Below are 14,226 nucleotides of genomic sequence, written 5' to 3'. Positions count from 1 at the left end.
AGTGCAGGGAAACTGTAGATGTAATTGGGAAGGTCTCTTGGACGCGTTCCCTTCTCCAACACTTTCAAGCTTGACTGAAATTTGCAACTGCCCGCATGAACACGCCAAACGCCTTCTGGAGACACGGTTTCTAATCAAATGAGACAAAAGGTTGAGCTAGTTGGCCATGATGACGAAAGATGACTTCACACATAAGAACACAACTGTCAAGCATGCTGTTAGCATCGTACCCTGAGGCTGTACCGTTACACTTCACAAAGTGGATGGATTAATGAATGTGAAGGATCACCTCCAAAGGCTCCAACTTTTCATCAAATCAACAATTACACCTTTGGCACAGTTATGTGATCTAACACGGTAACGACCTCCAACACACATCAGAGCTGGTTCTGGAATAGATAATGCTAACATTTAGCAAAGCCCCAACCCTGTTGAAGCTTATGGATTATGCTTGAATGTGGGTGCATCCAGGTTCATTTCACCAATCCTGCCAAGAACAGTGCTCAAACATCCAGCCAGAATTATACCAGGAGCTCGCTGATGGCTACCAAAGCATTTGGCTGAGGCGCAACATGCTAAGGACATTTAACCATATATTACTGTGGCTGTATCCATATGAGCCTGTATAGAAAATCCAAAATAAATTCAAACTTGTGCAGCTAACGCATTTTTTTAAAGTCATTAGAGTTGTATGCTGTACATCAGTTCAAAGCAATCATTAAAGGTTTCTATGACATTCATGTCCACCATGAAAACCTCTGACCACAACTTTCCTGTACCCTGAGCCAGGAATCGTTCCCTCACTGATTCTTACATGAACCAAACTGCAGCTTTATTCCTCTTCATATAACATTTAATAACCATTTTTTTCATTAATTTATAAAATAACATTTTTAAAAAATCCAGATGTTTCTAAATATTTAGGCAAATTAGCACATAGTTAATAGGCTATTGCTACATTTGCATACGTAAACATGCAATTGTAGAATATTTGCAATACAAATAGTTGTCTGAAAGTAAGTAATCAGCTGGAAAGTCAACCTGCAAATAACGTCTTGTGACAAAAAGCTGAGAGACTGGAAGGTCAGTTCCAGAAATGATTCATCTGTCTGCAGCATTATTAGTAAATGTGTAATCACTCATCTAAGTGACTTCTTACGTAATGAAATATGGATATTATACAAATGCACTGAGAGATGAAACCCCTAGAGCATGCTTTGGATCAATGGCATCATCACATCAGTGACAAATGTGCCTGCTACTGTGTGTCCACCTTTGGACAGTAACAGGGTGGAAACATATCAGTTTATACTACAACTTAGGGCAACGTCATGGCATGTTAAACCATTCTGAAGCATGAGGAAAGAAAGGTTCATGAAGTATTTATTCTGGTACTTGAAGGTACAACTTACTTCAAGTCATGTGACCCGAGGACCAATGAGAGAGAGTGGGGGCGCACACAATTTATTCTGAAGACTAACCATTTAAAAAACAAAACTAACAGTTGGTGTTAGTTAGGACACTAACTCAAGTAGAAAAAAAACTCATTTTACTATCAGAGTGAGGACATTGCCATAGGGTGCTATTCGGGTGATTTTTCACCAGGGGGTGCTTTTGAGTTCGTTTCTGTCTGTACAATTTTTTCTTTTTACAGTTACTCTCTTCTATTTTATATTTTAGTGCAACCAAATAATATGTAAAGTTAAACAATTTGAAATTTACACATAAACAGAATACCAAATAACTTCCCAGAAAGCTGCAACAAAAGCAAACTCCATTTATTACACAATGGGACATCAATTCCAGAAGGGTAACAGTTGTTAGGTCAGCAATTGTTAAGTGTCGACACTTAACAATTGCTGACCTACACCAACAAAGTGACTTACACCAACAAAGTGATCATTAAGTACTTGATTTGTTTGTATGCTTGCCAAAAGGACAAATCAGAAAAGCTGATAACTGTCTTTGTACTGCTGTTTTCTCCACTCCACGGCCTCTTGACCTTCACACAGGGTTTCTCTACAAATAACAAAACACAATGTGGACGGTTAACTTTACAACATATATGCAACTGTAGATTTTTATTAGAAACTGGGTTCTGCTTGTATATATTTACAGGAAATGCCTAACCCAACTGTAGGCTGAACGGTTTACTCAAAAATTTGTACCCAAGATATGTAGTAAGCACTTTAAAATTTAGTATTTTAAAGATTAGAGAAACATGGGATCAATTATTGAGTAATGTACTTACAAAACCATGCAACAGATATGAAGTTTGAAACTTACATTGGTAACTGCATTTGTCAAAAGATCATCATGGTATTTAAGGCTGCTTGTGGTATAAAAGAAAAAAAAGGAGGAGTCATCTGGAATACATATATTTCTGTGGTGGTGGTGGGAGGGGCTAATGGCCCATTTTGAGGCCAGGTTCTTGTCATTTGAAGCTCCTAGATTGCCTCATCTCAAGCTATTGCAGTGGTTCCCAAACGTTTTTTGCTGGGCCCCCCTTTGTTTTTTCTATCTCATTCACAAGGACTTCAGAACCTCTGACCTTTAACCTTTAGGTCTGCGAAGATTCAGACTTTTATCAATCGACCTATGGTGTCAGTTTGAAGCTCCTACATCACCTCGTTCTGGAGTTATGGCATCCACAAACTGTTCACTCTGCCTGCCTACCTTTAACCACCAACATGTGTTAAAAAGCTGAAGGCAGCAGGTTTGGTTTCAATCAGCTTTGCAGTAGCAAACTCAAACCATGCTAGGTTAAATGTTGATGCAGAGGTCAGTGGGGCTGGTGGGGGCACTTGTGGCTGCTTTGTGTCCAAGCTGCATTATCACACACAGTCTGGGTTTTTCTTTTAACATCACTGATATAAATCTTTTATTAAACTCTGGCTTAGCTTTCATTCCAATTATATGCAAATATGTATATTTTATGGAGCTATTTTAATGTTCAGTGGACAACAAAGTGAAGGGAAATTGAATAAATCAAATATTGATGAGGGTCAAAGTCTGGTGACTGAGCAGTGAGAGGCCTCCAGTTGTAGCTATCACAGAGTACTTCCTTTCTTTCTCTACGATCTTTTGACCTTTTTGTAGGTGAGAAGCAGATTTCAGCAGCCGATGGATTGTTGCTCCTGATGACAGGCAGATATTATCTCCAAGTGAGACCTTGTCCTGTTGGTGTCAACACAGAAACAACCAAATATCCTGTATTTGTGCTGGACAGCACACGTGGGGATTTTTCTTCTGAACAAAGTATGAAGATTAAAGACGCTCGAATGATGCTGTTATATTCAGTTTTATCACTGTTCCTGCTCTGGCTACCACAGCCTCCATCTGCTTGAGACGCAGAGATGTACATCCTGTGTACATCCTGTCTGGAACTCACGTCAGCCGATTGTATCTTCCAGTCCTTATACGCACGTATTTCTTGTGAAATATAGCCGGCACTGAGGCTAGAGGTGTCCAGATGCTGGCAGTGAGAGGCAGGTGACAGACACACAGGCAGGATGCAAGCAGAGCTGTTGGTTCTGGTGGTGAGTTTGCTGTGCTGGACTGAAGCTGAAGGTGAGCTGCTAAATGACAACTTCACAAAGTCAATGATGATGACAGACACTTTAACTACAAGCAACTAGTTTAAGTTCTATCAGTGTTATTGTAGTTACTAAACTCAAACTGGGTGTCAACATTTTTAACATTACATATGAGCAGGCATGGTCATAGTCACACTGGGCGTGGCTACGGTGTTATGAGTTTCTGAAATTCTGAAAGTCTGAATCTGACAAATACTTTAGTATTATTTTAAAAAAATTAAACTGAAAAATAAAGCTATGTTAAAGTGACTGGCACTAATACTCCTTTGTGACATCGTGTTTTAGTTTTTGTGCAAAATCCCAACTCAGTGTGTAATCTGTGACAATCTGTGACACCAGGATGTATTTTTATTACGTCCTGTAAAACCACAGAACGACCGAGTTCTTCTTCTATTGTATACTGATAGTGTTGTAAAAGCTGTACTACTGTAGTTTGTCCATTACAGAAGCTTCATGTAACCATACAACTGTTTGCATTTATAAAAGAGTCGACACTCGTCTTATCTCTGAGGGTTATCTGTGTGAAACGCACAAATGTCCCAGACAACGAAGAACAAAGCTGACTCAGTAACACTTCCCTTACACACACACACACACACTCACACACACACTCACATGCACACACACACACACTCACACGCACACACACACACACTCACACACTCACACACACACACTCACACACACGCACACACTCACACACTCACACACACACGCACACACTCACACACACACGCACACTTCAGTGCACATGTTTTACTGCCCGTCCAATCGGTGGCCTCGGGTCGTACCTTCATGTAAACTGTAGTCGTTGGGACAGATGTGGAGCCTGTTTGTGAGAGCAGAGGAAGTGGAAGCTCTGGCAGGACCTCTACATACTGAACACATGAAACACGAGTAAAAGTTAAACATGGATGCACAACAGTGGGTGTAGGTTTTTAAAATCAGTCTTCCTGTTTGTAGATGATTGCAACCAAGCTGGAGTGAATACCTCTGGAGACATGGTGATCTCACCTGGAGAAGCCTTCAGGCTGAACTGTACTTTCATATGTTTAAAAAACAGCCACGTTGCACAGCTGTGGAAGGTATACAAGTCTCAGATATTATTATACATTTAGTATTATACAGGGGTGTCCAGCTCCAGGCCTCGAGGGCCGGTGTCCTGCAGGTTTAGATCTGACCCTGGGTCGACACACCTGAATCACATGAGTTCATTACCAGGCCTCTGGAGAACTTCAGGACATGTTGAGGAGGTCATTTATTTTTAAATCAGCTGTGTTGGATCATGGACACATCTGAAACCTGCAGGACACCGGCCCTCGAGGCCTGGAGCTGGACACCCCTGTATAATACTTTGATATCATGTATTAAAATTCTGATATTCATAGCAATGTGATGCATGAGCTGCTGACTGACATGGCTCTGTTTACCTCATTGTCTGAAGCATTCATGTGATAGGCTAACATTGTAACATGGCTGTGATGTTTGTCAGGTTAACATAACTGCAATAACTGTTTTATCTTCCAGAACAACGAGCCTCTTGTCAACATTTCCTCTGCATTACCCAACGTGACCCTGGTCCTGAATGTCCAGTCTTTTACAAAGGCACACACTGGTCAATACCAATGCAAGACCTACCCACCCCATACCATTAGTCCTACTTTTAGTATTCAAATAGCAGGTAAGGACTAATTATTATTATTACTATATCTTTATTGGCTTGTATTTCATTGTGGAATTTTCCAGATGACACTTTTATTTTTCATGCCTTCAAATGACGTCTTGCTGGGCCACACCTCTCCTCTTAAAGCTCACAATCACATTTATCTCAGGTGTGCAGTGCCCTACACACCTGACTCTAGCACCACACCAAAGATGGATAAATTATCAGTTAGTATTAGTCAAAAAATCAGAGAACAGCAGTTGAGCAGAGAACTGACAGCAGCTGAAAGGAAAGCCCTGCGAGACAGTGTTACTGTGCCACGTGTGTAATGAGCACATCACTGTTATTTCTGCGTGCGTCCTAAAAATCGATATCGATATTAGTTTAGGACGAGGAATATGTGGTTCTGTGTTCTAACCATCCAGTGTGATCACTCTAATGAGTTAGACCACAAAATCAAATGAGAACAGCAAAAAAAGACAGAGCCAGAAAGTAACCCTAACCCCGTTAACGTTAAGCTGAACAAAGATGCATAACAGTTACATTTGTTTTTAAAATAAAATCTAACGCAGCTAATGCATTTGCAACTTAATCAACAAAGTGTTAACATTTAGTTTTCCTGGTTTTTCCTTCCCACTGTCACCAAAGTGCTTGCTCATAGGGGTCATATGATTGTTGGGTTTTCTCTGTGTGTATTACTGTAGGGTCTACCTTACAATATAAAGCACCTTGAGGCGACTGTTGTTGTGATTTGGTGCTGTGTAAATAAAATTGAATTGAATGCCTCATGTTACCATAGACTGAACATTAAAGATGGAAGTATGGCTTCCAGGTGTGAAGAGTGAAGTCAGAGTGGAAATGCTTTAAAACTTGCCGGCTCTGTGGGAACCCATGAGCCTGGTTGTACAGAAGGATGTAGGGAGGATGCTCTCTGGATGTGTGATGTCAGTAAACACTTTGCTGATCAGTTAATGGTCTTAAATCCAACATGAACATCATTTAGTAAAAGATAGTCCTGTTTAGAGTACAAATGGAGTAAAAGTACTATACTCTTTACCCAAGAGGCAATCTGAAAAATTACGCCAACATGGAGTTGACAAAAACTGCAGTTCTTCTAGGTGCCACTAGGGGAGGGCAGATTGATATTTCACTGATGATTTCTCCTTCAGTACGCCCCTCCTGTTTACAGTTTTTTCTGATTGCTTAAGCACATTTTTTGTAACTATTGGCTATTTTTGCAAAACTCTACACACAAATAAGAAAATCTGTCACCCAATTATCAAAACATTGTAGTTCTCTTGCAAAAGCGAACACAGCTAGATTAACTCTTCACACCTTCGTAAAAATGGTGTTTTCGTATCAAACAGTACACACAAGCCATCATCTACTAAGCACACAATGCGCCAACTGCACACTGATGGTATGAATACAAAACACATCTGGCTTTTGCTTTCTCTGTGTACAGATGTCAATTTGAGGTCACACTTTTGTCATAGTGTCATGTAAACACACAAGGATCCAAACTTCAAGTATTGGTGTTTATTCACACTCATCAAAACCAAGACAAAGTCAGAACACAGAATAGGAATTTCACAAAAAAAAGGAAAAAAAAAAAGACAATCAGCCTACATCATGTCATCTTTCTGGGTCCGGCCACAAAATTTCGTCCACATCGCATGCGATATCCTCCAGTCCAAGGCACCGGGGAAAATATCTCCTTGAATGCCGTATCCAGGCCTGACATGATGCCTGGTCAATATGTCCACATGCCTCCTCCATTGCCTGTAAAAGGGCTACCTGTTGATGAGGATGATGGTCGTACACTTTCCAGCACCAGGCAGAGAAGAACTCCTCGATGGGATTTAAGAATGGAGAGTATGGGGGGAGGATGAGTACAGTGAAGGATGGGTGGTCTGTAAACCAGTTGCGGACCAAAGCAGCCCTATGGAAACTAACATTGTCCCATATGATGACATATCGGGTCTGCTCTGGTCTCTGAACAGTGAGCATGTCATGCAAGGTGTCCAGGAATGCAATAATGTGTGCAGTGTTGTATGGGCCTATGGTTGCATGATGGTGAACAACACCATTTTGGCTTATAGCTGCACACATGGTTATGTTACCACCACGTTGTCCTGGGACATTGATGATGGCACGGTGTCCAATAATGTTCCTTCCCTCTGGACAAGACAAAACAAATCCAACACATCAGGCCCATGCACAGCACTACAGTATGCACTTCCACATTCAGAACCAATGACACTAGCTTACCTGCACATAGTCATATCGCAGTTGCTTTACACGTTCTGTGTTTCTCTCGAAAGGAACTCTGTAAATTTGCTTCATTCTTATTCTGTGGCGCACAAGTACACGACTTAGTGCAGAAATGCTTGCACTGTGTATATTTTGAAAGATGGTGTCATTATCAATTATGCGCTGCTGTATTTCGCGCAGTCTTATTGCATTATTGGCAATCACCATGTTCACTATATGGGTCTCTTGCTCTGCAGTGAACATTCTGCCTCTGCCTCCAACATCTGGACGTCTAGCAATTCTGTGAAGTAACAATTTCAGTATTTTTGCATGTATGGTACTGTTGTGTTTCTCATTAGAGTATGGCAGTGCTACAAAGTACTTACCGATTCTCATTTCGAAATGTCCTAATGATGCCTGCCACAGTGTAGCGGCTCAGTTTAGGCTGAACCCGTTGGCCAGCTTCCCTCAGGGTCATCCCATGGTTGATGACATGGTCCACTATTGTAGCTCTGATGTCATCAGTTATTCTGTTTCTTACTCTTCTTACCCTTCCTCTTTCCCCTCCTCGTCCTCTTCTTGCTCCTCCACGTCCTCTTCCTCCAACTTCTTCACCTCCACGTCCTCTCCCTCGGCCTCCTCTGATTCTCACTCTTCTCACTCTTGCTGCTCCTTCCATTGTACTCCACATAGACAGCTTCCCTGTGGCCTGTTTATAGTGCTTAGGCTGATTGCAAAGTGGACTAATTATCTAAAACAGTTTTCACATGTGAAAGTGTGCCAGACATTTGGCAAAATAGTGTTAATGACAGCCATACATGTGTATAGTTTTGCTAGGAGTGTGTTGGAAATTTGGTAATTGAGTGTAAGCAGTGAATTGTGCCTACAGTTTTGCAAAGTGTGTGTTACAAAATGGCAAACTGAGTGCAAAGCAGTGTTTGTGCTTTTAGTTTTGCAAACTCAGTGAGTGGTTTTGCTATAAGTATTAATAGTTTTAGAAATTGTGCTATAAGAATCAGAGTTAGGGTTTAAGCATTCAGAAAAAACTGTAATCAGAAAGCAGAGATGACTGTGCAAACAGTGATCCTCTCATACCTGGCATGTACTCTCTGCTCCTTCCCTCCTCTGATGAGCTTTGTTGTAGTACCACGACCTGCCAGCAGAGGTCTTTCAGAGAGGCAATAAAAACCCAGGTGGCTCAGTGTTTCTGTCACGGCTCACATCAGATCTTCAGCAGTATTAAAGTTAATTTTCAGTGTTGTTGGTCATCATAGTTGCTACTTTAACAGACGGGTTATATATAGGCTATATTCAGCCCACTGAAGCTTGTTAAATTAATATTAATATTTTATTTAATGATCATTGAAAAAGGCAGACTGTAATAACACTTTTGTGTGAACTGTAAAGTGAATTTATTTATAGATCCCATTTAGAACAACAGAAGTTGATCCAACGTGTTTTCCAGGAAAGTGCATTCACATTCCAGCTTTCCACAAAACCCAGTTTGGAACATGTGAACAGTGAACTGACGTGTGTATTACTTTTTTTAGGCTATCATGACTTATTCCTGGTCTGATTAACGCTCCTCTGTCCACATAACTTCACAGAAGAAATATCTTCCTTGACCACCAGCAGCCCAAAGTGTAACTGCACCCAGCAGACCCACAATGCAACAGGTGAGCGCTCACAAGCATGTTATCAGTTTGATGTCACTGATTGTGCTCATCAGAGTCAGGACTTTAGTAATTTGTTATAATGTATGATTGAAAGTCTTACATGGAGCAGGATTTCCACAGTAGCTGCTGTTTCTTTATTTTTAGTGCTGATTTTTTCAGTCTTATTTCAGTTTTTTACAGTTTCCAAAGAGCAGTGCAGAGGCTGAGACTTCTCTCACAGTAGAAATGTGTTGGCTTTCCCCCCTCTCCCTCCCTGGGGGTTCACACTTCACTATCCATTCCAACCCCTGCACAGGAAAACACACTCAGACTGAGAGATGAGAAAGTCAAATGTTTCCTTCATGTCTGTGTGCTATACATGCTAATCTATCGCTCCCCTCTAAATGTGGCTCCTCTCTGCGTGCGCTCCTCAGCTTCTGAGGGATTTTATGTAACCCAGTGTGCATTCATCTGTGTCCACGCAGGTCTGAAGGGTCAGGTGTGGTTCTGGGTGCTTCTGGGAAAAACTACCATCCTCCTCCTGAGCCTGGCCTCGCTGGCTGTAAAACACAAGACAGGATGAGACGGACACCCATATCTCCTCTCAGCATTGCTTTGTTTGTATTATTCAGTTTTAAGATATAGCCTCTTTTATTCTTTATTCTTTTAAATGTAAGCTCTGAATTATTTAGTCTGCAATTAACATGCATGCACACACACATTTGACTAAATGCCCACTGCAAGCAACAATCACTTTATACTGGGCTCACTCATTTGCGGTAAATTTGTTTTTTTGTGGTGTCTGATTTGCTGAAGCTTTGCTCTTTAAATTAACACCAGGATCCATGATTTTGCAAATTATTTTCATCATGATTTGCTTAAAATAACAATTAAAACATGAAAAATGTGTTTTTAAAACAACTCAAGACATTAAAACAGTAAATAATTCACTTATTAACTCCCCAATAGTTTGCTCTGAGGCTGCATAACCAACACCAGATTATGTCGACTCCTTCAGTGGATGGAAGGGAACACGATAGTATTCTTCAGTATTACTGTCTGCACATAGATGAACATGGGCACTGGTTTAGGTCACTGTTGTGATCTATATCCTGAAAGGCTAATGATGCAGAGGCCCCTGAGCTGTTTGCTGCTCCCCTCGGTCTTCGTCCCAGCTTTCTTCTGTTCTCTTCACTCTCATACTGCTAAATAAATGCAACAAATAAAAAAATGGTCTTGTGTGCTCAGTTTACTTGTTTTAGATATTATTCTGGAAAAAATGTAGAGAGAGCTTGTTTAAACGTAGCTTTATTAAGATCATGACATTTTAGCATCTAGCAGTTAGCACAAGGGCCTAAAATAACAGTAATGTAACTGTGTTCCTGATGACGGGGATGATGAGAGTTTGGAATATCGTCCAGGTTTATCTGTATTATCATATGTACTGCTCAACCATCCAGGCAAGGAACTCCCAGAGAGTTGGTTCTTCTGGTGTGGCTGCTGGGTTTTCAGTGGAGGAAACGTTTCCTCATCCATACATGTGACCTCCTGAGTCTGACTGAAGCTTTCCCCGGCCTTTTAAACAGTACATCTGGATACTGGTCAAAACTAGCACCATTACTAAGAATGGACTATGAGTTCAGTTTACTGGTCCTTAATTATTATAACCACTGATCAACGGCCATTTACAGAGAGCTGGGGACCGGCTGCAATCACAGCACCCACCCAACCAAACACACGACTCCACTGGCTCACTAAAAACGTCTCGTCAGAGGATGGTTGCAAATGTGCTCTACACATGATCCCCACTGCCAGTATCACTAAAAACAATGAGGTCATATATGCAAATGCCACAGTAATGCTAAAAGCACTTGGGTATAAGATTGTAAAGAGTAAGCTCCACACAGAAAAGAAGGCAGGAAGCCAAAATCAGTGAAGTCAGTGAACAGAGGTGCAGATAGACACCATGAGAAACATGTCCTGGGTGAAAAAGAAGCACTACAAGATGTTCGTAAATACAAAACAAAGGCTCACAGCTCGGCCCAGTGCAGAGATAGAGTAGAAAAGAAATGGCCTGCATTTGTATAGCGCTTTACACTACATTCAGCCATTCACACACTGGTGATGGCAAGCTACACTGTAGCTGATAGGTTTGTAGCTTGAACCTATTCGCTGGAACGTTGAAGGCAATGTGATTACACAGCAAGCAAGACTCGAGTAGGCAACATTCTTTATGTTTCACGTGCACGGGAGAGAACTGGACAGGCGCCGTTCCTTCGCTTGACCCCAGTTGCTCTCGTCCGTTCCCCCGTAACACTGCTCTTTTATTGTGGTTACATGAATATGCATAGGTTCATTAACATATGACATCTTATAGGTATACATGTGAACAAGGAATACCTTGTGTGTGTGTGTGTGTGTGAGCTGCTGACCAAAAGGGTCATAAAGCAGGAACAACATCCTAGGTCATAAAGAGGGTAACCTCCCCACACCCAATCTATGGTTCACCCTAGATAACACAGTGAAGCCATACAAAGGGCAGGAAGTTTTACCACATCAGACCTTCACAAGGATGTTTGCCTGTGATAAAACACTACAGCCCCCCACTCAGAACCTCGAGAATCTGGGGAGGGGAGAACAAAAGAATTCCTTTCAACACACAGTTAAAGTACAAATGGTAAGAATAAAAATGACAAACATTTAACAATTCACTCTAACAGTAGCCACAGCTGCCCTGGGGCGCACTGACAGAGGCGAGGCTGCCGGACACTGGCGCCACCGGGCCCTCTGACCACCATCAGTAGGCAGACATGGGGTTAGTATTTTTATCTTATCTTATATTTGGCATACAGCGTGGAGAAGCCTGGGATCGAACCACCGACCTTCTGGTTAGTGGCTGACCTGCTCTGCCACCTGAGCTACAGCCACCCCATGAAGAGGTCAAGAAAAAAATGACTTGTTCTCCAAAGCTCCATGCTGTGAGGGGAAAGGGGAAATAGCACAAGGGCAGACCCACTCAAAGCTGAACTTGAGCAATTTGCTCACTGAAAGAACATCGTGGAGAAAGCAGCGTCACATAAGCAAGAGCCAGTCAACCTAATAATGTGTCTTCAGAATGAAGAGTTGGACAGTGCCAAGACCTGACATTATTTGTGTCTACTGGCTGAAGAGGCTAATGGCCCTCGGTGATCAGCTGGCTGCACAAATATGGGTGCTGCTAACAGCAGGTACTCAGAGCTAGCTAACACGGGGCAGACCTTCGACCCTTCACCCCAACCCGTCGCAGCAGATGGCCCCGCCCCTCCTTGAGCCTGGTTCTTCCTGTTAAAAGGGAGTTTTTCCTTCCCACTGTCGCCAAAGTGCTTGCTCATAGGGGGTCATATGATTGTTGGGTTATTCTTTGTATCTATTATTGTAGGGTCTACCTTATAATATAAAAGCGCCTTGAGGCGACTGTTGTTGTGATTTGGTGCTGTATAAATAAAACTGAATTGAATTGACCACTTCTGAATGCAAACAATCCCTACAATGGTAAACACCCTTAAACTCACGTCTAAGTGTTACGACCCGGCTCGAGGCCGCAACATAAAACAGGAGACGAATAGCAGAGTGTAGGTAGGAAGAGGTTTTATCTTAAAATGGAATACCAGGTTGGCTAAAATGGCTGGTGCCACCAAGGCAAAAGTAAGTGAGCTCCCCGGAAGCTTGCCTCAGGTATGGTTTTATCCACACCTGACTAGGTGTGGCCAATTAGCACCAGCTGAACACATTAAGATGATTAGGGGCTGCAGAGGGACGTAACACCTCCTCCCTCAAAAGGGTTCCTCTAGGACCCCTAAATTTATTAAAAGCCCCTCTGAAGCCTTCAGGTCCTTGACCCACAAACCTGGAATAAAAGTAAAAGCTAACAGAAGCACAGTGTTCACACTATAGTTGGCATCTGTAAGCATGGATGCCCCTTCATGAGGATTTGAAGTTGCCACACTGAACACACACAAAAAGTAACATGTGACCAACACAAAGGAGCACAACAGTCACCAACCCAAAACGATTACCTGACCTACAACACAAAACCAAAAGTAAGAACAAATAATCACAACTAAGTGATCTGTTGTCTCCACCACACAAACAGTCACATACAAGTGGCCCTATACTATAACAAGTTACTTTAATCCAAAAAGTTCAGTAAAGCAAGCACACTAGTGACCAACCACAAAATGGAGAGCTATGGCCACACAATGATCACATCAAGGGTGACTCAGCACCCCTCAGTGTTATTGCCATCACCTGGCCAACAACACTCACAAGTGATCCAACAAAAGTAGCCATATTCCCCACAACACTAAAAGTCACAGCACAAAACACTCACCTCACGAGGATCTCATTAGCATCCATCAACACTGACATATGCACACACAGTACACACTATGCCAACTTAAAAATGGTCTACCTGCCTCAGCTACAGACCATAATTATTGAATGGTCTCAAACCTCCTGCCAAGTTCGCTGCCACTGATTTACTATGAGCAACTCCCAGCCTAAAACGCTAAAAACAAAACTTGACCTGTCTAGTCTTCAGTGGTGTACCGGGCTCGAGGCAACTTTAAACGCGAACTCGAGAGCAAGCAGCAGACCAGAGGTATGGTCTCCTACCAAACTCTGAAGCGTACCCCCACCCAGGATAACCACCAAACACAATAAACTAAAACAAAGCAAAACAACAAACAAATGCTTCAATGGAAGGGCAGCACAGCTACCCAGCTGAAACACACTTACTAAAGGGAGTCTGCCCAATTACAGTGAACACTGTCACTCACCCACTTAAAAGCAATACAAAAAAACTGATATTCAGTCTCCACTAAAATGTCCAAAAATCCCGGACAACCCCCACTTATGTTACGACCCGGCTCGAGGCCGCAACATAAAACAGGAGACGAATAGCAGAGTGTAGGTAGGAAGAGGTTTTATCTTAAAATGGAACACCAGGTTGGCTAAAATGGCTGGTGCCACCAAGGCAAAAGTAAGTGAGCTCCCCGGAAGCTTGCCTCAGGTATGGTTT

The 14,226-nt window shown here is 42.1% G+C and overlaps 2 long non-coding RNA genes across 3 annotated transcripts; both read right to left on the bottom strand.

Moving 5' to 3' along the window:
- Positions 1-3,465: 3,465 nt before the first annotated feature.
- LOC106097131 (uncharacterized) lies at positions 3,466-4,719 on the bottom strand. 2 transcript variants are annotated; one of them, XR_002056986.2, is made up of 3 exons: positions 4,588-4,719; positions 4,388-4,474; positions 3,466-3,575 (listed from the first exon to the last, which is right to left on the bottom strand). It is a non-coding gene; the product is annotated as an uncharacterized LOC106097131 (long non-coding RNA). The 2 variants fall into 2 exon arrangements; XR_001223457.3 differs by having other exon boundaries at positions 3,512-3,578.
- Positions 4,720-7,322: 2,603 nt separating this feature from the next.
- LOC109195358 (uncharacterized) lies at positions 7,323-8,286 on the bottom strand. Its single transcript, XR_002056987.2, has 2 exons — positions 7,899-8,286; positions 7,323-7,813 (listed from the first exon to the last, which is right to left on the bottom strand). It is a non-coding gene; the product is annotated as an uncharacterized LOC109195358 (long non-coding RNA).
- Between the last annotated feature and the right edge of the window lie 5,940 nt (positions 8,287-14,226).

The sequence above is a fragment of the Oreochromis niloticus genome, linkage group LG18 (assembly GCF_001858045.2).
Source record: "Oreochromis niloticus isolate F11D_XX linkage group LG18, O_niloticus_UMD_NMBU, whole genome shotgun sequence".
In the NCBI taxonomy this organism is placed as follows: domain Eukaryota; kingdom Metazoa; phylum Chordata; class Actinopteri; order Cichliformes; family Cichlidae; genus Oreochromis; species Oreochromis niloticus.
The sequence above is the reverse complement of the archived record's forward strand: the minus strand, read 5'-3'. Positions and strand labels throughout refer to the sequence as shown.